General features: G+C 46.1%; 1 long non-coding RNA gene across 5 annotated transcripts in view; it reads left to right on the top strand.

Moving 5' to 3' along the window:
- The window catches only part of LOC114050597, a 50,405-nt gene extending 32,684 nt beyond the window's left edge, over window positions 1–17,721 (top strand). Inside the window, exons 1-8 of one of the 5 annotated variants that reach the window (XR_003570037.1) lie at window positions 6,457–6,575; window positions 8,672–8,791; window positions 9,171–9,260; window positions 10,741–10,780; window positions 11,708–11,775; window positions 16,129–16,174; window positions 16,703–16,760; window positions 17,710–17,721. This is a non-coding gene — a long non-coding RNA (uncharacterized LOC114050597). Of the gene's footprint in view, window positions 1–6,456; window positions 6,576–8,671; window positions 8,792–9,170; window positions 9,261–10,740; window positions 10,781–11,707; window positions 11,776–16,128; window positions 16,175–16,702; window positions 17,116–17,709 lie in introns of those variants that run through there. The other 4 variants (XR_003570029.1, XR_003570031.1, XR_003570032.1 and 1 more) reach the window with 4 other exon arrangements.
- The last annotated feature ends 8,029 nt before the right edge of the window (window positions 17,722–25,750 follow it).

The raw sequence follows: 25,750 nt of genomic DNA, 5'->3' as shown, positions 1-25,750 counted from the left end.
CTCAACCTTGACTCAACCAAACTAAGATGGCCTCGTTAAAAGAGCCCCCTTTCCTTCATCTATAACAGAAGAGGGCTGAGAGTGTTGAGATTACATCATAGAAGGATGAGTTGAAGGAACTTGGGTTATTTAGCTTGGAGAAGAGAAAGCTTAGGGATGAAATGATTTAGTGGATTCCTATGGAGCAGGATTAGTCTATTTTTCTGTGATCTTAGGGGGCAGAACTTGGAGCAGTTTGTGGAAATGGTGGAGAGAGGAAATGGTGGAGTTCCAAGAAAGAAAACACTTCCTAAGAACTAGGACTGTCCAAAGTGAGACAGGTTACTTCAGGAAGGAGTGGATTTATCCTTCAAAGACATCTTCAAGAAAAAGTTGGACGGTTACTTGCTGAAGATTTTTGATTAGGTAGAGGTTGGGCCAGATGGACCTCTAAGGTCCCTGCTGATGCTGAGATTTTAGAATTCTGTGATTCTGATATGTTGGCGTTCTCTTTGCCAAAAGCCCAGCAGCTAATTCTTTTCTAGCTTGCCTTAATGATAATTTCATCCTTCAGAAAGTAGAGGAAGCAACAAGGGGAAAATCTAGTCTGGACCGGAAACCTGATTCTCACCAATGGGCAGAAACCAAGTATGGAGATAGAATGATGAGAACGTTGGGTAGAGGAGACCACTCTGTCTTAGAATTTGTGCTAGAAAAGGAGAACAGAGTAGGGCATCATGTGATATGTACTCTTGATCTTCAGAGAACAGGTTCCAAAGAGTTTAAAGAAAGGATAGTTGATTTCCCGTAGTTTAAAATCCCACATGGGAAGTCAGTCTAGGAGGGCTGGGTGGCTCTCAAGAAATAAATTCAAGGAGCAGCTAGGTGGTGCAGTGGATAGAGAATGGGCCTTGAAGTCAGGAGGACCTGAATTCAAATCCGACCTCAGACATTTGACACTTACTAGTTGTGTGACCCTGGACAAGTCACTTAACACTGATTGCCTTGCAAAAAAAGAAAAAAAAAGAAAAGAAAGAAATTCAGACTAAAGGAAGAGAAACAATTCCCATGAGGAGAGAATAGAATAGGCTGTTTAAAAAGACTGATAAGGATCCACAGGAAATTCATTAACTAATTTAGATTTCACAAAGGCATATACAGATGATGGAAAGAACAAGTAATTGAAGATGAAAGAAGTGAATGGCATAGACTTGTGGGACTAGTATTGGGATTGTTAAAGCTGAGAATGAGTTGAGGACAGCAAGGGATGTTTAGGCCAGTTTAAAGAAGGAGGTATTGAGGGGAAAGGAAAGAAAGAAGAGTGAATGAGATGATTATGGCGCATGACCAAGAGAAGGTAAAACTACTTAATTCTGGTTTCACTTATTTTTTCATGCCAAAAAGAACAATTTGTTGAACCTGAAAACACCAAAAAAATGCCTAATAGGTGCTAGAATCCAACATCATCAGAGAGATAGTAAGGGCCTCTAAGGAGTAAGGGGCCTGGAGTCAGGAGGACTCATCTTCTTGAGTTCAAATCTGGCCTCAGATACTTACTAGCTGGGTGACCCTGGGCAAGTCACTTCACTCTGCCTCAGTTTCCTCATCTGTAAAATGAGCTGGAGAAGGAAATGGCATCACTCCAGTATCTTTGCCAAGAAAACCCGATGGACAGGGTCCACAGGGTCAGAAAGAGCCTGAACAGCCACACGTGGGACCAGGTGGTGTTATTCTACCCAGGATTATACTACTTCCCCACCAAATAGGGCAGGGCCGGCTGAGCCACAGGTAGGAGCATGCCTTGCCAAATTCAGGTTCTCCTTCTGAACAGGGAAACCCTATGAGACTGCTTAGGGGCTAGGGAGCCTGATTCTTGTTATCTAGCCAAACAATGGCGCTGGTGGAGGGTGGGGTGGGTCCCTTTGGTGGAGCCCACATCTTTTGCATCCCCCTTTGTCTGGTCTGTGTCTTGCTCATACATAGCTGTTTGCATGTCTTCTGCTCTCCCATGAGATTGTGAGCTGCTTGAGAACAGGGGCTGTTTGTCATTCTATGTATCTCTAGTGCTCAGGACATAGTAAGTGCTTAATAAATATCTGTTGACTTGATTTGACTTCAGTCTTCTGAGATGAAGGAGAAAGAGTAGGGTAGAGGGAAGGACATTGATGTCACCTCTGATCTCTCCCAGCTCTGAGACACTGGGCAAGTCACATCCCCCCTTCCCTGAGCCTCACTTTCCTCATCTGTAAAATGGAGAGGCACTTTGGCATAGCTGCTAGATCTTCCTGGCTTTCCTGGGTTGGAGACAGCTCTCCAAGACTGTGGGGCCCAAGGAAGTGCTGACCTGCACTGGTAGAGGGAATTTCTTCTCCTGGGAGCTCAGTGAAAATTGCAGGCTTCATCCCTATCCCTTAAAATGGAGATAATAATAATACCGGCTCATAGGATGAAGACTGAATTAAATAATAGGGAAGCAGCCTGGTATGGAAGAAGGAGCTCCAGCCGTGGATGCAGAGGACCTGGGTTTGGTTTCAGCTTTTGCCTGTGTGTCCTTGGGTGAGTCAGTGGGCCTCAGTTTCCTCATCTTCAAAGAGGTGTTAGACTAGATGGTATCCTATGTCACTTAACTTGCCTGGGCCTCAGTTTCCTCTCCTGTAAAATATGGGCCATCTCTGGCAAGTTCTAGCTCAAGGATCTAGACATAGGAATCATTTTTGTAAACTTTTAACTGCTTTGTGAATACCAGATATTATCACTGTTATTGAACATGGTGGAAGGGGAACTTAATTTGGAGGCAGAAAGACTTAGGTCCAAAGGCTACCTTAGACCCTCCCAATATGGGCAAATCCCTTCTAAGGGCCTCAGTTTCTCTATCTGTCAAAAATACCTTTAGGCCTTAACTCAATAATCATTGAAACAATCAATTAGCAAGTATTTATTAAGCTGGGGGATGAGGAAAATCTCCATGTGGAAGGAAAGTCATGCTGGAATTGTCACTATGAGGTGGGGGTGAGAAAGGAGGGCGCTTCACACAAGGTGGACGGCCAGGGCCAAAGCTGTCCGCCAATGGCGGCTGAAGTGTCCTATGTCACATAGGTCAAATGAGCTAACCTATGTTAAGCGCTTTGCAAACCTTAGCGCACTATGTAAAAGCTGGCTATTATTACCATCACTATTACCACTATTATGACCATCATTATTGTAATTAACAGCAAGACTCGTTTGGTTGGATTGTGGACAACCAAAAAGGGAGCCATATAATTAGCTGGGAAAGGGGGATTGGGGCTAGGTTAGGAAGGGCTTTGAAAGCTAAACCTGGGAGTTTATATCTGCTTTTAGAAGTAACGGCCAGCCATAGGAGTTCATTGAGGAAGGGAATGACAAGGTCATAACTGGGCTTAAAGAAATCTCTTTGGCAGTGGTGTAGAAGAAGATGGACCGGGGTACAGACAGATTTGAGGTGGCCATTGTGATAATCAGGGGGAGAAGAGGTGAAGGCTTGAACTAAGATGGTAGCCATGGAGTAGGGAGAAAGGGTTGAACATGAGCAATGTTCTAGAGCTTGAAATGACATAATGTGTGTAAAAGACTTTGCCAACTTTAAAGTGCTATAAAAATTCAGGGCCAAGGGTAAGTACCGCCTTTCTTGAGAATGACTGCCAAGCTCTTTGGGATTCCTATATTAGGGGCCTTTCTGCAAAGACTTGAAGGTCATCCATAGGTAGGTAAGAATGATGGAATGATTGGGGGGAGGAGGGAGGGAGAAAGGGCAGACAGGACAGCCAATAAGAAACTGTAAGAATGAGTCATAGCAATTGAAGATGGAAATTAAACTTCCCTTGGCTGTGCCAGAGCAGTGATACATCGATACATCAATACTCCCGTGCCAAGTGCCGTCATCAGTGAATGACTTTCACTCTTTTCCCTAGGAGTCTTACCAAGGGCTTGGTTGGCCCAGCTAGAAGGTTGGTGGTCGAGGGGAAATTGAGGCTGGAAAGGTGTAGGGAAAGTAATGGGAATGAGAGGACAAAGGAGAGATTGACATGAGATTCTACTGAAGTGCCTTTGTACATGGACATACCTCCCCTCCCAACCATGGTAGTTTGGAATCCATAGCGAGAACTAGCCATATTGGGCTCTGAAACTAAGGAAAGTAGGATGTGAACATCAGGCCTAGAGACTTTAAGTGACTTGCTCAGGGTCATATTCAATTGTATGAGGAAGGATTAAAGTCCAGGTCCTCTGACTCCAAATTTAGTCCCCTTCTCCATCGTTCCCTGTTGCCTCTCATTTTCCTAGGTGGGGAGGAAGCCATAGCTTTGTATTTCGACTAGTTGTGTTTCTTAACAACATGCTAGAGTCATTTTTTCCGGTGTTGCTGAAGGATTGGAAATGTCAATATCCTTTCCAAAATCCAGCAACCTGAGACAAAGGCCTGTCTGCCCTACTCTGGTTATAACTCCAGACCATATATAGGCTTTCAGTGGATCAGGTTGATGGTTCAGAATGCCCATCTAGATCCCATCCTCATTTGGTAATTATAATAGGGAAAGGAATCTAAACCTTGGCTACTCACTTTGGAGGGGAGGGAGGGTGGGGAAGCTCCCTATTCATAAGTGTAGGATGGTGATCCTATGTGACCTTGTCTGTGACCTTGGAGACATTATTTCCTCTTTGCTGACTTCTCTTTCTTTATTAATAAAATAAAGAAGATGCGCTGTGTGATTTCTAAAGTATATCAGAGTCCTGGATCTAAAGCTTATTCTTTGTGTAATCAAAGAGCAAACATGAGAAAACCAGTATAGAAATATCATTCTGGGAGTGGGAGTGGGGAAGAGGGGTTAACTGTTATATCATTGGTATACAGAACTCTTGGTTAGGACTTTCCTCTGTTTTCCTTCTCCCAATTTTATCATCTTAGGGACCTGCAGGTAGAACTGTAGTTTAGGTTCTCCTCCTCACCAGTATTCTCAGATGAAGAGCAAGTCTAGGGGAAGCATTCTGAACCCTGCACTGGATCCACTCTAAGCTTATAGTCTGGAGCTGTAACCAGGGTGAGACAATCAGAGCTTTGTCCCAGGGTGCTAAATTTTAGAGGGACACCGGAAACATTTCCTGTCAAGCAGCAGGGGAAAAAATCTGACCTTTGCACAAAGTTAGCAGGAATAATTAGTTGAGATACAAAGATAAGGGTCAAGGTTAAGTGGTATGCCCAGAATCACCCTACAGATATATATGTCAGAGGCAGGATTTCAACCCAGGTCTCCTTAATTCTGGGGCCTGCTTGGAACCCACTATGCCACTCTGTTATTATACTATAAAGTCAAGTCTCTGCTCCCTCTAAGATGTCAGGATTCTTTGACCAGTTTGGGATTCTGTCTCCATCTATGAACTTGGCATCCGCAGGTAGATAGCTCATTTGGCAGTGAATCTCTGACTGCCCGTACCCCCTCCTCTGAGTTCCTCTCTGCGGCGTGGAGGTGACCCTGCATTCTCCAAGACTGGGCCAATGAAGCTTGACTTCTGGCAGGTCTTTCCCAGCTGGGGAGGTTTTGAGTGGGAGCCCTGCATGGACCAGATGTCTCTTATCCAGGAAGCAGCTTAGCTAAATTCAGACAATTTCGCCATCAGAGGGCTGGTCACCAGGAAGTTAACTCTTTTATATACATATATATATATATATATATGTTAATTCTTATACATATAAGTTAATTCATATATAAATATATATATATATCTCAATGGGTAAAATCCTCTACAAAGGCATAGAAAAGTTGTCCTAGGCCTTGCTAGATACAGAAGCCAAAATGAGAAAACCGTGGCTTCTTCTTTTGTGACTTAACTATTTGTGGGTGCGCTTCCAAATAGATGGTTAGCTCTTACCCCAAGAGAGGAGAAAGCTGAGACCTTAATCCAGAGTGGGGGTGGGGAAACTGCGGCCTCAAGACCACATGTGGCCCTTGAGGTCCTCAAGGGAGGCCCTCTGACTGAATCCATCCTCACAGAACAAATCCCCTTAATAAACAGCCACATGTGGCCTCGAGGTCCTCAAGGGAGGCCCTCTGACTGAATCCATCCTCACGGAACAAATCCCCTTAATAAACAGCCACATGTGGCCTTGAGGTCCTCAAGGGAGGCCCTCTGACTGAATCCATCCTCACAGAACAAATCCCCTTAATAAACAACAAGCCACATGTGGCCTTGAGGTAGCAGGTTCCCCACCCTGATCTAGGCCATTGGCTCTCAAACTCTGGGGTCTCAGGACCCCTTTGCCCTCTCAGACATTACTGAAAACCTTCCCAAAGAACTTTTGTTTATATTTACTGAATTAGAAATTACAATGTCTTAGTTTTATGATAAAGATAGTTGTGACTTCATGGACTGCCTTTTTATGTCCAGCATCTAGCACAGTGCTTGGCATACAATAGGCACTTAATAGATGCTGAGTTGCTTCTGTTCCCCTCCTAGGTTTTGTAGAATTTCAAGCTGGAAGCATCACCAGATCCTAGAGCCTGATGGAACCTCAAAGGTCATCTAATCTCCTCATTTTACAGATGAGGAAACTGAGGCCCAGAGAGGGTGTGATTGGCCCACAGGTAGTATGCACCAGAGAAGGGATGTGAGTCCAATCCTTTGATTCCAAAATCAGTTCTTTTCCCAGGGGACCTTAGTGATCATTTAGTCTAGGCTCTTTATTTTACAGCTAAGGAAACTGAGGTCAAGAAAAGGAAAATGACTTGCCCAAGGTCTCTCAAGTGTCAGAGCTGGAATTCAGCCTCATGCCCTGAGATACCATGCTCAGCACTTTCCCCATAGCTTTGTACTGCCTTCTCTCTAATAAACTGCCTGGAGCCATTAGCAGCAGCAACACCTTGCTATTAAGCGCCCTTGCTGCAGGATTTTGGAGGAGAGAGAGATGTGGGCACAAACAGAGCTGGCTGCCTGAGACGGCTGGACCACAAGCTTGGAGAGGCAGGAAGGTGGTCTACCCCACTTCCACGGGTGCAGGAAGGCCGGATCTGAGGACATCACCTAAGGGCATGCTGCAGACGCTTCTGCCCCAAGAAGGCTGGACCGTGGATCTGGGGAGCTGGCAGGAAGCAGCAGCTGCCAGTCACCCTGAAGAGGGCACCGGCTCTCTGCCCCCTCAAAGGCTGGCCAGTCTGTAAAAGCTTGGATTGGCCCAGGCTTCTTCTTCAAGTCTCCATAGTGGCCCTCTAACTGTAGGGCTGACCGCTGTCAGGAGTAAGACCAACAGGGTGGATCTTTGTATGGCAAAGGAACACAGCCCAGGGGGAGGCTGGTCCCCCAGCTGGCTTCCCCCGAATGTCTGTGCTCCTGTTTTTCTCCACAGAGTGTGCTCTCAGGCTCTGGAGTACCGTGGACTCTAGTGAAAGCTGTAGACAGGAGAGCATGGCAGACCCCAAAGAGGCTGACCGGAGGCTGTCACGTCCTTGAAAACATTGGGGTCTTCCCCTATTCTCCCGGGCGTATTTGTGCCAGAAGTCGAGGGATGCTGACAATCAGACATCACAGGACCCTAGCCAGGGATAGCCAGGTAGAATTTAGGAGGTCAGAGAATTAGCAAGTAGGAACCCAAGACGCTTAGGTGAGCCAAATAGGGCAGGGGGGTATTTAACACCCCCCCAACTTCCTGCAGTATGTAGGTGGGCAAGGGTTCACAGGTGTGTGTGCGTGTGCGTGTGTGTGCACGTGTGCGTGTGCGTGCGTGTGTGCGTGTGTGTGTGTGCCGGAGCAGACCTCCAGCTCAATACTGATTAAAGCTAGGCCAAAGAGCTGGCCTTTCAGGGAGTTTCTACAAGTTCATTGCTGCCTTAGAGGGTCAGGAGAGGCTCCCATGAAAGAACTGAGGCTTGTGCCGGACCCCGAAGGATGGACAGGACGTAGGATTGGGTCGCAGACTCAGGCATCCAGAGGAGCCCAAAGGTGCACGAGGAAGGCGTTTGGCCCGATTTTCAAGGCTGGCGCTGGGCGGCCGTGTCCTTGAATCTCGTTCCTCTGCCCTTGGCTGAAGGCAGCCCCCCCGGCTGGGGGTCCCCCACCCTCCTCCTCCAGGGAGATCACCAGCCACAGAGACTGGGTCACTGTCTTGTTGCTACCGCTCCCGTCTCCTCCCCATTCCAGTGACAGCGTGGAAAGTAAACAGTCTGATTTAAAGTCAGGGGAAAGAAACGCCACCCAATTATTCCCGAGACAATGCTGTGATTGTCATGAGGCCTGGGAGGATGGCATTCCTCAGAGGTTATGTGAATTTGAAGGCCATTATGCAGAGGGCAGAAAAGCGGGTACAGGCTTTGCCTGAAGGGTTGAGGGGGTAAGGTTAGACACAGGGTTAGACACTCTTCCCTAGTGGGGAGGGGGATGGAACTCCTGAAATCAGTGACAGAATGAGGCCGTGGACCCTCCTTCAGAGATCAGAGGAATATACCTTTAGAGCTAGCCGGGGACAGAGAGGCTGTCTAACCCAAGCTTTCCTTTTTATAGAGGAGGAAACTGAGGCCCAGAGAGTGGTGATTTGCTACAGGTCACATGAGTAGTGTGGGACAGAATCAGGATTTGAACTCAGGCCCTCTGACCCCAGAGCCAGCCCTCTGTCCACCCTAACGCATGGGATCACAGAATACTAAAGCTGAGCTTTAGAGACTGCTTGGTTAAATCACTCATTTTACAGATGAGAAGAGCGAGGCTGACCTCCAAACTGACACCCGGACCGCCGCCCCATTCTCTGTGCCTCTGATGACTCTCATCTTCACCTCACGAGGGTTAGACCTCCTGGGGTGGCATGGTTCAGGTGAGTCTGAGTCAAGGGAAGGGCCTTTTCCTTCTGGGGCCATATCACAAACGTTCTGAATGTGCTGCTGATTTGGGGGGAGCACCCAGGACTCAGCTAGATAAGTAAGCGTCTAGGGCAGTAAGACTGAGTGCGGCTTCGTAATAACAAAGGAGAAGGGAGAGAGGGGGAAGCAGTTCCGCTGGATGCCAGGGGAGGTTGTGGGCCAGTCGTAGGGCTCAGCTTAAAGCTCACAGACGCTTGCCCCAATGCCAGGGTCTGACTGCGAATGAGGCAGGTGAGAGGTGGGAAAAGGGATGTTGGGTCACAGGGAGTTAAGGGGAGTGGCTGAAGCTCTAGATGCAGCCTGACTTCCTCCGCCATCATGTCTTCTTTTTAGAGTGGAAAGAGTATTAGCTCTGAAGTCAAAGGAACTGGGTTCAAATCCTGCCGCCGATGCTTACTACATTACTACAGGGCTTTGCGCACAGTAAGTTTAACAAATGCTTTTTTCATTCACTGATATTTGTGTGACCTTGGTCAAGTCTCTTGACCTCAGTTTCCTCATCTGTAAGATGAAGGGGTGGGACCCTATGGCTTCTGGGGATGTTTTCAGTACGTTAGCCAACTTTGTAAGACTTATTCCGGCCCTCGGGCCAAGGCCCAAAACTAGACTCTACACCCTTTTCCCACTAACCCTACCAGGTCACTGTCCCCCGTGCGGTACCTGTGAAGTTAGTTTAAAAAAAAATAGAATCATTTATTCTATGACATTTCATTTCATTAAGTTTGGCCGAGTGTTCTAATTTGTCAGGATCCTGAATCCCGAACTTGGATCCCAGCTGGCGGGAAGGCTGCGGCTGGCGGAAAGGCTGCGGCTGGTGGACCTCTCGAGCTCAGGAGCTCCAGCCAGAAGCAGGCTAAGCTGGTCCCACAGGGCGGTGACTCTGAGGAGGGCTGCACTGGTCCGGATCAGAGGCAGGGCGCAGCACACAAGCCCAGTCTGGGACGGGGCCCGAGCTGGGAAGGGTCAGCAGCTTCCTGGGTAATTGATCTCCCCCTCCAAAGTGGGGCTGGTTGAGAAGAAACAGACCCCCCTGAGAAGCCCCTGAGGGTCACGACTCCCTAATGATGACTAACAACATTCATTAGGAAAACCTACCCTGAGCTTGGAAAACAAACAAGCTGGAGTGCTGGGCCCCTTGCAAACTGACCAGGTCACCGGCAGAGCCCAGCAGTGACCTCAGGCTGGAAGGGAGGGGAGGCCGTGGGGCCGGAGAGCATCCTTTCATTCATCACATCCCGCATTTACTGCTCACTGATGCCGTACCAGGCACCATGCTGCCAGGCGAGACCAAGCAGGCACAGAGTCCTAGGGGTTAGGGCTGGAAGGCCCTTTGTGCTCATCTGGCCCACCTTCCCCCCTCATTTTATGGTGGAGGAAACTGAGGCCCAGACTTATCTCAGGTCACTACGCTACATTTTAAGTAGCAGAGCCAGGCGTGCTGACTCCCATCCAATGTGGTGCCTGGACTCTGAGGGGCTTACGGCCTTTACAGGTGAGGAGACAAAGCTGTGACAAAGGATGGACAATTAAGTCAGCTTAGAGTCTTAGGAAGCAACCTGCTCCGAATAGATAACCCTAGGAAGTAGGGAGGAACAGAGTGATTGTCTCCATTTTACAGATGAGGAAACTGAGGCCAAGAAAAGGTACTTGAGTTGCTCAAGGTCACATAGGCCTAGTCTTGAACCTGTGGCTTTTGAATAAATCTAATGCTCTTTCTGTGATTCCATGTTGCCTTTCATTACAAGATAGTAAATGGAAATGGAAAAGTATGTGCTTTTAGAATTCATGGTGCGGGGGTCTTCTATAACCTGATTCCTTTGAAGTCTGATATTCTGGATTCTAAGGTCCCTCCCAGCTCTGACATCCCCTGTTTTTAATTTTTTTTATTTTATTTTTTTTTTAGGCAATTGGGGTTAAGTGACTTGCCCAGGGTCACACGGCTAGTAAGTATCAAGTGTTTGGTCTGAGGCCGGATTTGAACTCAGGTCCTCCTGACTTCAGGGCCGGTGCTCTTTCCACTGCGCCACCTAGCTGCCCCTGACATCCCCTGTTTTAAGGCCCCTCCCAGCTCTGACATTCTATATACTAAGTTCTCTCCCAGTTTTGATGTTCTGTATTCTAAGGCCCCTCCCAGCTCTGACCTTCTACAACCTAACACCCCCTGTAAGACCTGATATTCTAGGTTCTAAGTTCTCTCCCAGTTTTGATGTTCTGTATTCTAAGTCCCCTCCCAGCTCTGACCTTCTACAACCCATCACTCCTGTAAGATCTGATATTCTAGGTTCTAAGTTCTCCCCCAGTTTTGATGTTCCATGTTCTAAATTTCTTCCTAGCTCTCACTTCCTACAATTGAACACCCCTGTAAGGTTTAATATTCTAGATTCTTAGTTCTCTCCCAATTTTGATGCTCCATGTTCTAAGTTCCCTCCCAGCTCTGAGCTTCTACAGCCTAACACCCCTGTAAGGTCTGATGTTCTAGGTTCTAAGTTCTCCCCCAGCTTTGATGTTTCATGTTCTAAATTTCTTCCTAGCTCTCACTTTCTACACCTAACTCTCCTGTAAGGTCTGGTGTTCTAGGTTCTGAGTTCTGTCCCAATTTTGATGCTCCATGTTCTAAGTTCCCTCCCAGCTCTGACCTTCTACAACCTAACACCCCTGTAAGGTCTGGTGTTCTAGGTTCTAAGTTCTCCCCCAGTTTTGATGTTTCATGTTCTAAATTTCTTCCTAGCTCTCACTTTCTACACCTAACTCCTCTGTAAGTTCTGATGTTCTAGGTTCTGAGTTCTGTCCCAATTTTGATGTGCCATTCTCCAAGTTCCCTCTTAGCTCTGATCATCTACAATAGGCTCAATCCAAATTCCAAATCCTAGGTAATATCATTTGAAACTGGAATGTTCACTGAACAGGTGGCAACATGAAGCCTTTCTTCAGGTAGGAGGTAAGAGTTGTAGACATCTGTAATATGATTTAATGGGAAGAGCCCTGGGGCTGGAATTCCCAGCCTTGGTCTGATAGGAGCTTGTTGGAGAGCTTTAAATAATCATTGAAATGGGCCCAACAGTGTAAGATGGGGGCATCATGGAGGTGGAAGGGCCCTAGAGATAGTCTAGGCCATAGGGGTCAAACCGGGGCCATTTGGCCCACAGCACTCTCGAGGCCAGATAAAAATGTAGTTCCCATCTGATTTTAAATACTGATGTATTAATTTAAAAAAAAGAAATATATGAACATGTAGTTTTTTAAATCAGTATGGGGCCTGCAGGGATACTTCCCTTTGGTTCGTGGCTCCTGTTTTTGTTTGTTTGACCCCACTGGCCTGACTAGTCCATCTCTGTCCTTGGGCAGTTGGGAAATTGGGCCCCACAGACATTAAATGATTTGCCCAAGGCCACACAACAATTAAACAGCAGCCCCTGGGATTCCAAGGGAGATCACAGGAGATCAGAACATTAGTAAGACAGAGTGATCTTTGCCCAAAGCTCCCACATCCAGGGGGCCTCCTAGGGGGCCTCTGACCCTTCACTCCCCCAAGCCTGGTGGTCCTTCCACTAAGCCATCCTGGGACACTCTCCTTGGACTGACACATACACACATGTCATTGCAGCACACACTTTATGCAATAGACACGTCAGAGAGCTATAAAACAGAATTCTAGGGGAGGTCTAAAAGGGAAGGTCTTTATTGATAGGGAAATCAGGGAAGGCTTCCAAGAGGAGAGAGAATTTAGGTTTATCTTTAAGAAAAGGTAGTGAGGAAGGGAAAGAAGATAAACAAAAATACAGGGGGTGAAAAGGAGTTCAGTGCAATTGAGTTCACAAATAGGAATAATAGGAAATAAGGCTGAGAAGGAGGAGTGGTACTAAATTTCAGTGGACCTTGGATTCCAGGAAATGGCGATTGGACTTTATTTGTTAGGCAACAGGGAGCCACGGGAGAGGGATGAGCAGAAGAGGAACCCAACCAGATTTTCTGCATCAACAGTATTAGCCTCTCAGTATTTTGGAGGACTGATTGGAAGTAAAAGAGAGACCAATGGAATCCAGAAACTGCTGTGGGGAATGTGGGGAATGTGGGGAATGTGGGGAATGAGAAGGGCAGATGTGCAGAGATGTGGGAGGTGAAAGGGGAATGACTCTCCTAGCTGTACCCCCTTGGTTGGAAGATCCAACCTTCCTTGAAACTTGTCTTTAAAACATCTCTCATGCAGAGCCTGGGCCAGAGACACTGGGGGTGAGGGCACCTTCTTTTCATCCTACCACTGCTGCTACATATCAATAGTTGTTGTTATTCACTCGTTGTGACCCATTTGGGGTTTTTCGGCAAAGATACTGGAGTGGTTTGTCATTTCCTTCTCCAGTTCATTTTACAGATGAGTAAACCGAGACAAACGAGGTGAAGTGACTTGGCCAGGGTCACACAGCTAGTAAGTATCTGAGGCTGGATTTGACCTCATGACGAGTCTTCCTTGACTCCAAATCTTTATTTCTATGCACTGTGCCCACCTAGGATCACAGCTCCAGACCAGCAAGGGACCTTCAGAGGCCATGCTGTCCTACCTCCTCATTTTACAAATGAGGAGAATGAGACCAAAAGAAAGGAAGTACCTTGCCCCAGGTTACCCAGGTTGGGGTTTTGAAGGCAGGTTTTGAACTTATATTCGCTTCCCATTTCATTCTCTATTCGTTTTCCCTCTTTTAATTATTTCCTATTTATCCTCTATATAGCTTGATATACATGTATATATATATATATACATATACATGAGTGTATGTAACATATATATGTGTGTGTGCATGTTTGCATATTGTCTATATCGTCTCCCACATTAGATCATAAGCTTCTTGAGGGCAGGGACTTTTTGCCTCTTTTTATATCCTCAGTGCTTTGCACAGTACCTGGAACATAGTAGGCATCTAATAAATGTTTATTGAATGAATGAATGAATGATTTTTTTTTATGAATGAATGAATTTTTGAAGAGCTTCGAGGCTTATAAAGCCCTTTCTTCTCAATAGTCCCAGCAGGTTGGAGTCCCCATTTTACATATCAGAGAATGAAGTCAGACAAGTGTAATGACTGGCCCTGGGTCACACGGCTAGGAAGCATGAAGGTTGGGATTTGAATTCTGGCCTCCTGACCAGTGGATTTTTTCCTCCTCAAAATCACTATACTATGATTTCTTTCCCTGATATCATTTGATCTTCACCACATTCCTGTAAGGAAAGTAGGGTAAACATCCCCATTTTGTATATCATGTTGGGAAACTGAGGCCCGGTCACACAGCTCCCTTCAAGCTAGGATGCTGCCTAATCATTTCTTTGTAGGCAGCCAGGCTTGCCAGCTTCTCAGATTGTAGATGGTAGGGTGGTAGGTGTCATCTCTTGAAGAAAGGTGTATGGTGACCTTGTTGTAAAAATCAAGCCAGGTGGGTGAGACCATGGGAGCAGATTATAGGAATCTGTTCAGCTTCTGGTCCCCCTGGGGGTGGTCAGGATGGTCTGTTGGGGCTTTTTTTATTTGGTGAAACAACTCCTGTGATATAGGGAGGTGGGGAAGGAGATATGGGTTGAAGGCAGACAGAGCTCCAGGCTGGTCAGTTCTAGTCCCCTGGGCTAAACTGGCTGGTAGACGGGGGTGGGGGGGGGTGGGGGGGGTGGGGGGGGGGGGGGGGTGTTGGGACCTTGACACCTTCCATCCTCAGGGCAGGGAGTTGTGATTTAATGAAAGGGAAGGGGAGCCACAGAAAAAAAAAAAACTTTTCACTTGTGTCCAGTAGTTTTTTATTGATTAATTGATGGAAGTTGTCAGGATCCGAAAGAATGAAAGAGGCTCCTAGGTGGTGCAGTGGATAGAATGCTGGCCCTAGAGTCAGGCGCTTACTAGCTGTGTGACCTTGGGCAAGTCACTTAACCCAGTTTGCCTCAGTTTCCTTATCTGTAAAATGAAGGGAAGAATGGATGGCAAACCACTGTGGTATCTTTGCCAAGAAAACCCCAAATGGGGTCTCAGAGTCAGACACAATAGAAAAATGACTGAACACCACCACCAAATTAGATATGATCTCCTGCTCCAAATCCCTTCCATTTCTACCTGTGATTTTTTTAAAGAACAGATACATCTGACCACGTCACACACAGACCCCTTTCCCCCACCCCCATATAGTCCAATGGGTCCCTATTACCTCTAACATCCAACTGAAATTGCTGTTTGGTATTTTTTAATAATATTTTATTTATTTTTTTTAAGGCAATCAGGGTTAAGTGACTTGCCCAGGGTCCTATAGCTAGTTAAGTGTCCAAGGCCAGATTTGAACTCAGGTCTTCCCAACTCCAGGGCCAGTGCTCTAGCCACTGTACCACCTAGTTGCATTCTCTGTTTGGTCTTTAAAGTTTATTCATAGCTAAGCTGTTTCGTATCTGTCCAGAATTCTTACATAGACGCCTTTTCTTGCCTCCTATGATGCCAGGCATCTTACTGTTCCTTAAACAGGTCTCTCCACCTCCCCTCTCTGTGGTTTTATATTGCCCCTCTCCCTAGGACGCCCTCCCTCATCACCCTTAAAGGCTCTTGCTTCCTTCAAGATTCAGGTCAAATGCCACTTTTTATAGGATGCCTTTCCCTCTAAAGATACTTTCCATCTATCTCTGTAGACATCTCTTATGTGCCTATTCATGAACACGTTGGCTCCCTGATTAGAATGTAAGCTCCTTGAGGGCAGGAAAAGCGTTCACTTTTTATTCCTATCCCCAGTACTTAGCACACAGTAAGTGCTTAGTAAATGCTCGCTAACTGATGGATGATAATGGGTGATATTTGTTCCACAAGCTTTTACTCAGCACTTACTAGGTGCCAGACATTATAGTTGGTGCTGGGAATCAAAGGCAAAAACAAGACAACTCTTGCCCTCTAGGAGCTTATAATCTACAGAAGTAAACAATGTGTCCCCAGATAAATAAAATACAAAATAAATGCAAAGTCATTTGTGGTGGTGGAAGGTCTGGGGAACAGAGCGATGAAGAAAGCCTTCTTCTGAGACATAGCTTGGACTGAGCCCTGAAGGCAAGGGTGGGGGTGAGGAGGGAATTCATTCCAGGAATGGGGGACCAGGCTGTGCAAAGGCATGGGGGCGGGGGATGAACTGTCTGCCTCTACAGGGTGCCATGAATAGAGGAAGAGCAAAGAAGCCAGTCTGGTAGGAATCCAGTATGTGTGAGGAGGAGGATTGTGAAATCAGTCTGGAAATTGAGATGGGAACCAGCCTGTGATGCGAGTCACTTTGCATTTTAATTTAGAAGCAGGAGAAAGCCACGGAGGCTTCTTGAACAAGGGAGTGACCAGGTCAGACTTGTTTTTTAGGAATATTAATTTGGCAGGTGAGCAGAGGACAGATTGGAGAGTGGGAGGGGTGTGGGGATGGGGAGAAGTAGAGACCAATTAGGAGTGCATTTCAATAGGCCCGTGGATGAGTGTCTGAATGAGTATGGTGGCTGCCAGAAGGGAAAGAAGCAGCCAATTGGAAGGCACCTCAAGGAGTCTGAAATGGCAAGATTGGTGAATGAGCAGACATGGCGGGCGGTGGGGAGTAAAGGATTGAGGATGACTCTAAGGCTTCCAACCTGGGTGATGGAAAGGAAGATGGTGCCCTAGGCAGTAATAAGGATGTTGGGAAAAGGGGTGGGGCTTGGAGGGAATGATCATGAATTCCATTGTGGACTGGATTTCCAGTTGCCTACAGACATTTAGCACAGGCTGGAGGGCTTTCTTTCTATCCCTAGGTGATAGGGAGCATGGGTTTGGGTCAGGGGCAGGAGCATGGGCCTTAAAGTCAGCAAGACCTGGATTCATGTCCTTCCTTTTCCTCACTAGCTCTGTGGAAGAATGTGGAAGACGTGTTGTCAGGACCCAAAGGAATGAACAACTAATGGTAAAAATCCTATTGACTCTTCTGCCCTTCCCTCCCCAAGCCATCCTGCCTCTTCAACTGGCTGGAATGAATTTCTTAAAGCACAGGTCTGACCATGTTCCACTCAGCCTCCCCACCCCCCCAATCAATACATTCCAATGGGTCTGATTATCTCCAGCATCCAACTGAAATGCCCTTGTTTGTGTAAAATACTTTTCTCCTCTGAAAAATGGGGATAATCATGCCTGTAGTATCTACCTCAAAGGACTCTTGTGAGGCATATAGATGAGATACCCTATATAGGGTGCCCCAAAAGTCTTAGTGAAGCTTGGAGCTATTAAGGTTTTTGGGACATCCTGTATCAAGGGTTTTACAAACGTTTAAAATGCTATACAACTTCTGTTCTATAAGAAATGATGAGCAGGAGGACTTCTGAAAAACCTGGAAAGACTTGTATGGACTGATGCTGAGTGAAGTGAGCAGAACCAGGAGAACGTTGTACACAGTAACAGTCACGTTGTGTGATGACTAATTTTGATAGACTTAGCCCTTCTTAGCAATGCAAGGATCTAAGACATCTCCAAAGGTCTCATGATGGAAAATGCTATCCACATCCAGAGAAAGAGCTACGGAGTTTGAATGCAGATTGAAGCAGACTATTTGCGCTCTCTCTCTTTTTTTTACTTCTGTTTTGTTTTGTGTCCTCTTTCTGGTGGTTCCTCCTACTGGTTCTAATCTTTCCTTACAACATCACTAATGTGAAAATATGTTTAATAGGAATGTATATGTACAGCCTGTGTCAGATTGTATGCCGTCTTGGGAGGGAGGTGGGGAGGGAGGGGGAGAAAAATTTAAAACTCAAAAGTTTGTGGAAGGGATTGTCGATAAATTAAAATAAATTAATAAAAAAAAGAAAAAAGAACATGGTATGCAAATGTCAGTTCTTATTACCATTGTCTTCTTTTTCTAGATGCAGTGTGGCATAATGGATGGCATACTTGATTTGGAATTAGGAAGACCCGGGTTCAAATTCTGCCTCAGGCAGATCATTTCCTTTCAATGTGCCTCAGTTTCCTCAACTTTAAAATGATGTCTAACTCAGTGGATTCTAAGTTCCTTTCCAAATAAAAATGTAATCCTAAAGAGCTGCCCTTGGAATCAGGGAGGAAGTTCTTCAACAGAAGCTCTCTCCATTGATGGAATCACAGATCTAATCCTCCCTCTTCCTGCCTTTTTTTTTTTTTAATCTCCTTTTTACAGAGGAAGAAATGAAATCATTTGCCTATGGTCCTATGCTGTCATGGTTGTGACTTGGTACTCAAACACACGTCTTCTAATTTTCAGTCTATTTATTCAACAGTAAGCTTTTATAAGGCACCTACTATATGCCAAGCACTGAGTGTACAAAGACAGAAACGAGTCACAGCTCTCACTTACACTTAACTCAGTTTCCAGTCTTCTTCCCCATCTCAGTGAACGCCTTCCCACCTAGAGAAGCCTCAGCCCTGAAACCTGAATCTTCTGTCATTCCAGGAGGGGCTCCAGTCGACCACTTCCTTTCCAGCTCACTCTCTGGATTTCTTCTCCAACGCCCTACCAACTGCCTCTCTTCCCCTCTCTCCCGGCTCCTTCCCTCCTTCCCTCTTTCCCTCCACCTTCTCCCCTTCCAGTTCTCCCCTTTACAACTCCATTTTATATAGGGTCTTCCCTCATGAGAATAGAAGTTCTTTGAGGGTAGGGGCTAGCTAATTTGCATGTATTTGTGCCCCTAGTACTTGGAATAGCATCTGACACATACAAATGCTTAATAAATGCTTTCTTTCTTTCTTTTTCTTTCCTTCTTTCTTTCTTTCTTTCTTTCTTTCTTTCTTTCTTTCTTTCTTTCTTTCTTTCTTTCTTTCTTTCTCTCTCTCTCTCTCTCTTTCTCTTTCTCCCTTCCTTCCTTCCTTCTTCCTTTTTTTCTTTCTTAGCCAATTGGGGTTAAGTGACTTGCCCAGATCTGGTAAGTATCTGAGGCTGGATTTGAACTCAGGTCCCCCTGACTCCACTGTTGCACCTAGCTGTCCCATCTCATTTCTGTCATTGTATACGCAGTACCTAGCAGAGTATCTGGCACAGGGCAGATACTTAACAAATGTCTATTGATTGACTAATTCTTCTTTCACAATCTCTCAAAAGATCATGTCCTTCTTTGCATTCGCCACAGCCACTGTGTTAATCCAGGCTCTCAGGTCTTCTTTCCTAGACCACAGCAATAATATTCTAAGTCATCTAAGCTCTACCATTTATCACCCGTGTGACCGAGGGTGAGTCACTTAACTTACCTCTCTAGGCTTGTTTCTTGGTCTGTAAAGGCAGGACCAGGCGACTGCTATGGAATAGACATTTAACAAATGATTGTTGAATTGAATTATAGTCCTAAATATCAGCTCTTCTGCCCAGTTGAAAAAATAGCACTGAGAGGCTGGTGAGTGTCTTCATTGGTGATAAAGGACTAGAGAAGATGTCATTCCGTGGCTGTGAGGATGCTGCATTTGAAAAACCTATGTGCCATAGGCGAGAAAAGTCTTACAATGTCGGCGTGTCCTGGTGGACCCCAGGGAGCGTCCAAAGCCTGTATAAATGCCAGGGTATGTCATACACACAGAAGACACAATGCAGTTGGAAAAAATCCATTCTGAATGACCTTCCCACAGAAGAGCCAGCCTGAGGCCACCCTCCCTGATTGCTAAGGATGCTGCCCCCGGGGTCAGGACTCGGGTAGGAAGAGCATTGTTCAGAAAAGCCAGTCGTGTCAAGACATAGCATAGGAAGGAAATGCTCGCCCAGAGGAGGCTGAGGCTTCTAGAGGGTAAAGGTTTCCTCATGGCATAGAGTAACCATCAATTACCATAGGGCTTGCCTTTTTTATTTCTTCTTACAGGGCTTGTAAGATTTGGAGTCAGAAGAAACTTCAGAATTTGTGTAGCCCAAACTCTTTATTTTATAGAAGGGAAACCGAGGCCCAGAAAGTGACTTTCCCAAGATTTAGAGTTGGAAGGGTCCTCTGAGGCCATCTGGCTCAACCCCCATGTTTTATAGAGGGGGAAAGTGAGGCCCAGAGAGAGAAAGCTATTGGCCCAAGATGGTAGGACTACAGAATCCTAGATGCAAAGGTGGAACAAACCTCCAAGGCCCAGTGGGTATCTTACGAAAAACCTCCTTATCTCTAACATCCCTGAGAATGAGATTATGTTCGTAGAGAAGTGCTTATCACCATGCCTGGCAGAGAGTGGGTGCTTAAGGAGTGTTTGGTGATTGACTGATTGATTGCGATGTCATGTGATCTGGTTCTGCCTCCAGGGCTGAATGACACAAGACAAGCAGAGAGACAGAAACACAGAGAGATATGGAGAGAAAGACAGATAGACATGGGATAACCCTGTGGAGTAGGAGATGGGCTTGTTTACTTGTCTAGAGATGGAGTTGTATTTCCCATCCGGCAAATCCTAAGCTCCCTGAGACCAAGTCCTGTTTCAGAGATATAAAGCAGGAAGGGACCCCAGAAGACATCCAGTCTGACCTTCCTTATTTTATAGATGAGGAAACTGAGGCAAACCGAGATTAAGCGACTTGCCCAAGGTCACACGGCCGGTAAGCATCTGAAGCTAGATTTGAACCCAGAAGTAAAATTGGAATCCAGGTGGTCTGACTCTAGAACCAGTGTTCTTGGCACTGTTTCCAGCACTTAGCATAAGACCTGGACCATTGTAGGTGTTTGGTTTGATTTGAATTGAAAGTCTATGTCCTGATGACATAATGCTGTCTTCTCAGACTCAGAAAAGTCTTGGGTGGGAGAAAATAACCCTGCTTCATCTCAGCTGATCCGAGTTCCCCCAGATAGACTGGACCCTCCTTACGAGACAAGCCCAGAGCTTTGCTGTCCCAATGACCACCCTGGAATATCCCAGTGGGAAGAGTTCAGATGCTACCAGACTGAGCAGGAGAGACTTCTGAACACTCACCAAGAGGAAGCCAAAGGCTAGAACAGTGGCTTTTTAGAGGAAGGGCCTCCGGGGTCCCCATCAGAGCTGGGTTGAGGGAGCAGGAGACGCACATGGTTTGGGCCCACTATCCCCGAAATCATTTCCTCCCACTGTTAGGCACTGGGGGCCTCAGCAAAAGGCAGCCGAGAGAGGAAAGTGAGTGTGTACCCTTGGAATCTGACTCAACCAGCATTCACAGGCTCTGGTCCTCAGGGACTGGGTAGTTCAGCCCTCTCATTTTATAGGGAGCAACTTTAGGACTTTTGTCTAAGGTGCTTCCATTTCCAAACTACCTTGGACTTATTTTGTAAATACTTATGTGTTAAGATCGTAGAATCATGGGCCTAGGGCTGGAAAGGAATTCAGAGGCTATTCAGCCCAATACCCTTATTTTACAGATGAGGAAACTGAGGCCTAGAGATGGTTACATGGTGGGAGAGACAGTGTAGTGTTATGGGCAAAGAGAAGTTCTCTGAAGTCTGTATCTTATGGACATAGGCCTGCCTTGAACACACACTGATCGTGTGATCCTGAATAGATCACTTAACATCAAGGGATGTCAAGGAACATCAGAGAACGTCAGGGAACATCGGGGAACGTCAGGGAACAGTACGGTTGAGGCAATGTTCTAAGAACAAGTGAAGAGAGTTTCCTCACCAAGGAGTTCCCCATGTGAATGAAATCAGTTATCAGCAGCAGCAAGCATTCATTAATCCCCTACTATGTGACAAGCTATGCCAGAGAAACAAAGAAATGCACAAACTGAACTTGCCTTCAAGAAGCTTACATTCTAACCTGGAAAACAAGCATGCCAGCAACTGTGTCCACATAAGAGCTCTTCTCAGAGGGAATAGGGAGAACCAGGAAGGTCTGTTGTGGAAACTGAGACTTGAGCTGTGTCTTGAAGGAGGCCAGGAGACGGAGGGGAGAGGGGAGACCAGTCAAAACAAATAGAAACAACAAAAATGCATGTTGGGTAAACTGTGCTGTCTTCCTCCAATAGAAAGTAAGCTCTTTGAGGGCAGGGAGCATCTCTTTCTTGTGTTTGTATATATTTTTAAAGTCCCTGTGCCAAGCACAGAACTTGACATGTAGTCAGCACTTAGTAAGTTGACTGATTGATGGCAGAGTCAAGAATGGTCCAGTAGAAATGGTGTTGAGGACAAAACAGGGTCTGGTAACCCTAATCACCAAGGTTTGACTTTTAGGGAGTGGGGGAAAGGAAAAATTTTCGTCCTTGTCTGGGCAGGGAGAGGGCTGATACCAGAGCGGCGACAGGAGACAACCCCCTGCTGGTGTTGGCTGGCGGGTGTACCTGGGCCAAGCAGTCAGGCTGTATTGGGTGATGTCTTTTGGCTGGTGACCTGTCAAGGACGTGGAACACGGTTCTCCAAGCGGGGTGAGGGTTTGCATGACATCAGCCCGTCTCCTGCCTGCCTGGCCCACCAACCTCCCCATGTGGATTTTCAGATTGCTTAATAAAGAGTCTTTTTGTATCTTTTCCTGGTCAATCAAGTCAAGTCCAGACAGAGATCTGAAGGGACTGGTCTGGGTTATTTCCTGTCAAATTCCAAAATCCCTCTTTGACTTGGACTGACAAGCTCAGTTCCACAGACAGGATTCTTTTTCCAGCTGAAGCAAAATGGGGAAAGGAACTTTTCATTCTATCCTGCTCCAGGCCTGGGCAGTAGGAGATCTCTGAGGACTAGGGCCAAGCTGAGCCCTCTGGAATGAAGAAGGAGGCAAAGTTTGTCTTGGGCATCTACCTACCTCCTCTAATAATGTGCCCCTAGATGCTATCTCCTGGTGAGGCTTCATGCTCGAGGGTCTAGACCCCCTCTCCCGACCTCAATCCCAGCCTACCTGTCCTATGGCTCACTCTCTTAGGGCCTGCCTCAAAGGGTTTCCTGTCAACTTGACCCACCCCCAACTCCCCAGTGTTAGGAGAGCGTTGCCTATAGTCAGCTCCCACAATGCCACTGCCTTTCATCATCATGGAACCCTGGAGGGTAGGGCACCACCAGGTGGTACTTACCTTATCCCGTGGCTGATATTTGCCTATCTCCAATACCCCACCCACCTCAGTCTTCCTGTGATTCAGAGTCCCAATTTACAGAGTCAAAAATTCTTCCTGGCTGCCTTTCGTGTGCCTATTAAATGTAAGCTTCCTAAGATCAGAGGCTGTCTTGTTTTTCCATTCTTATCCCTAGCATTCAACACAATGCATGGCACATAATAGTCAATACACGCTTTTTCGTTCAATTCAATTAACATTTGTTAAGTACCTACTATGTGCCGGGCACTGTACTAAGCCCTGGGGATACAAAGAGGCAAAAGACAGTCCCTGCCCTCAAGAAGCTTATAGTCTAATGGGGACACAACGAACAAGCAATATATGAGCTAAGTAGGAAATAATTAATAGAGAGAAAGTACTGGAATGAAGAGAGGTTAGGGAAGGCTTCCTGTAGGAAGTGGGATCTCAATCATTCATTCATTCATCCTCGAGTCCAAGGTACTCAAACCTGCTGTCTCCTGTGCTGGCAAGGTCTGCACAAACTACACATAGATTAAGTAAGGTGTGATGTAAGGAAGGAGCCCTGAATTGGAAGTCATGAGGCCTATGCTGTTGGAATTCAAAGAAGTGGGGTGTCCAAGAGAGCTGGAGCAGTGACGGAAGACTTTTGGGGGGAGGTAGAACTCAAGCTAGGCCTTGAAGGATGACATGATTGAGAACTGAGGGCAGCTCAGGTGAGAGGCTAGACCAGGAGAAAAGGACTAGACTTTCACCGTTTCTTGAGACTAATGTTGGTTAAAGGCATTTTGGTGACAGTAATAAAATTTGAGTTTTTAATTCATTTGTTTTTCTCTACCCTTAGTACAAATGTAGGAAATTGAAAGCAAAGTCAGATGGTTTATCGGAATGAACAGATGAGGAGAACCCGATCTGCATCCCATTACTGCCCCTGACCTGTTGTGTGACCTTCAGCAAGGTACTTCTCCTCTGGGGCCTCGGGTTTTCCATCCCTGGTATAAGGGTGTGTAATGATAATAATAATAATATTATTATTATTATTAATGATGATGATGATAACAACAATAACATAATGTCCAAAACCCCTTCTAGGTGTGAAGGTCTATAGGACTTATGATTAAATCTTGACCCTTGAATGAGGCGAAGAATTTCTCTCCTCTGTCTCTATCCCTGGCCCCTTTAATACACAGTGTCTGAAATTTCACCTATAATGAATTCATTTGTTGGGGTTCTGAAGACTTTTTGCCTTTCGTTAAAAGAATCAATAAGTAGCATTTACACAGAGCTTTGAAGTTTTCAAAATGATTTATTTGATATCATTTGGTCCTTCCAACAATCCTTCAAGGAAAGTGTTATTAGTGCCTCTCATTTTACAGATGAGGAAACTGAGGCTAACAGAAGGTTAAGTGACTTGCCCAGAGTCTCAAATAGCTAGTGAGTGTACAAGGCGGGATTCAAACTCACATCTTCCAGACTCTTAAGTCCAACACTCTATTGACTAGGAAGCCGCTGAGTCCTGCAAATACTCCTGGAAGGGGGAAAAATAAAACAAACCAGGTAAGCCCTAACCAGCTAACAACTCAGTGAGCTGAGAGACTGAGAAAGGCAAGATCATCTCTCAGGCTCCTTCAAAAGATGGCAGGATTCAAAGATGGGAAGACTCTTAGTGGTCATCCAGTCCAACCGCCTCATTAGAAAAGGAAACGGAGACCCACAGAAGAGAAGTAACTTGCCCAAGGTTAAACAGGTAGCAAGAATCCTCAACGTTCTCTTCTGTAAAATGGGTAGGAGGTAGCATAGAGCCCTTTTAGCTCTAAATAAAATGATCCCAGAACCCATGATGTCTCTTTGACCTCAAATACTCATGGTGCTTCCAGGAAGTCAATGAATGAACATTTATTAAGCCATTACTGTGTGCCAAGCATTGGAATAAATAATGAGGCTACAAAGAAAGGCAAAAACACAGGCACTTCTCATTCATTTCTCTACCTTCTCCTTGCAAGCTGGATAATGTGGCATCTCCTGCCATAACCCTGCCCCCCCCACCCGGAAGCTCTCCTCTCCCCTCCCTCTTTCCACCACTCAACAGTCTATCCTGTCCCCTGGAGGCCCCTGTGTAGAGGTGAGGGTAAGGAAAATGTCCTTCCCTTCCCTTCAGTCATTCCAAATCAGGTTTTGGGGGGTCCTTTTTCTCCTCCTGGGCTCTTGGCCTGGCCACGGGAGCCAAGGAATCTGTTTTCCATTAGCTGTACTTTTCCCGGAGACTGAATAGTTCTTTGAACCTGTAGGAGCAGGAAACCCATTAAAACCCTGACAGGACAGGGACCCAGCCCCAGCCAGCACATTCCTCCAGCTCCCTTCGTCCCTTGGGCAAGGCTTGCTGAGTTCTCTGCGGCGGCTGCTGCTGCTGTTAGGAGGGGGTCAGGCCCCCTCTCCTCTTTGGAGAGTGATTCCCCTTGCCCCACCATCCCCTTCAGAATCTGGAGAGCTCCAATCAGCCTCCCCCTCTACCAGGCAGGAGGAGGGGGCTCTTTGGCTGAGGCCTCCAGACTTTCCCCAAGCTGTATCTCCTCCCCTTCTTCTGGTCAGTGTAGTCACTTGGTATCCGTCCATTCCCTGCATCACATAGGGAACACCTGGGCACGTGAGTCCCTGCCTCCTAAGGGCTTCTATGACTTCTATGGTAGCATATAGAAAACTCTGAATTTAATAAAAGAGAACACTCAGATGTCAGAGCTAGAAGGGGGCTGTGGCTCCATTTCATCTATCTATCTATCTATCTATCTATCTATCATCTATCTATCATCTATCTATCTATCTATCTATCTATCTATCTATCTATCTATCTCTCTATCTCTCTATCTCTCTATCTATCCATCCATCCATCTATCGATTTATCTGTCTGTCTATCTATCTATCCCTTTTTACAGGTAGGGAAATAGGATCTATAGGAT

Source organism: Vombatus ursinus, unplaced genomic scaffold (assembly GCF_900497805.2).
Source record: "Vombatus ursinus unplaced genomic scaffold, bare-nosed wombat genome assembly UNPS02003292.1, whole genome shotgun sequence".
Classification (NCBI taxonomy): Eukaryota; Metazoa; Chordata; class Mammalia; order Diprotodontia; family Vombatidae; genus Vombatus; species Vombatus ursinus.
Note: the sequence above shows the minus strand (reverse complement) of the source record. Positions and strands in the feature narration are given on the sequence as shown.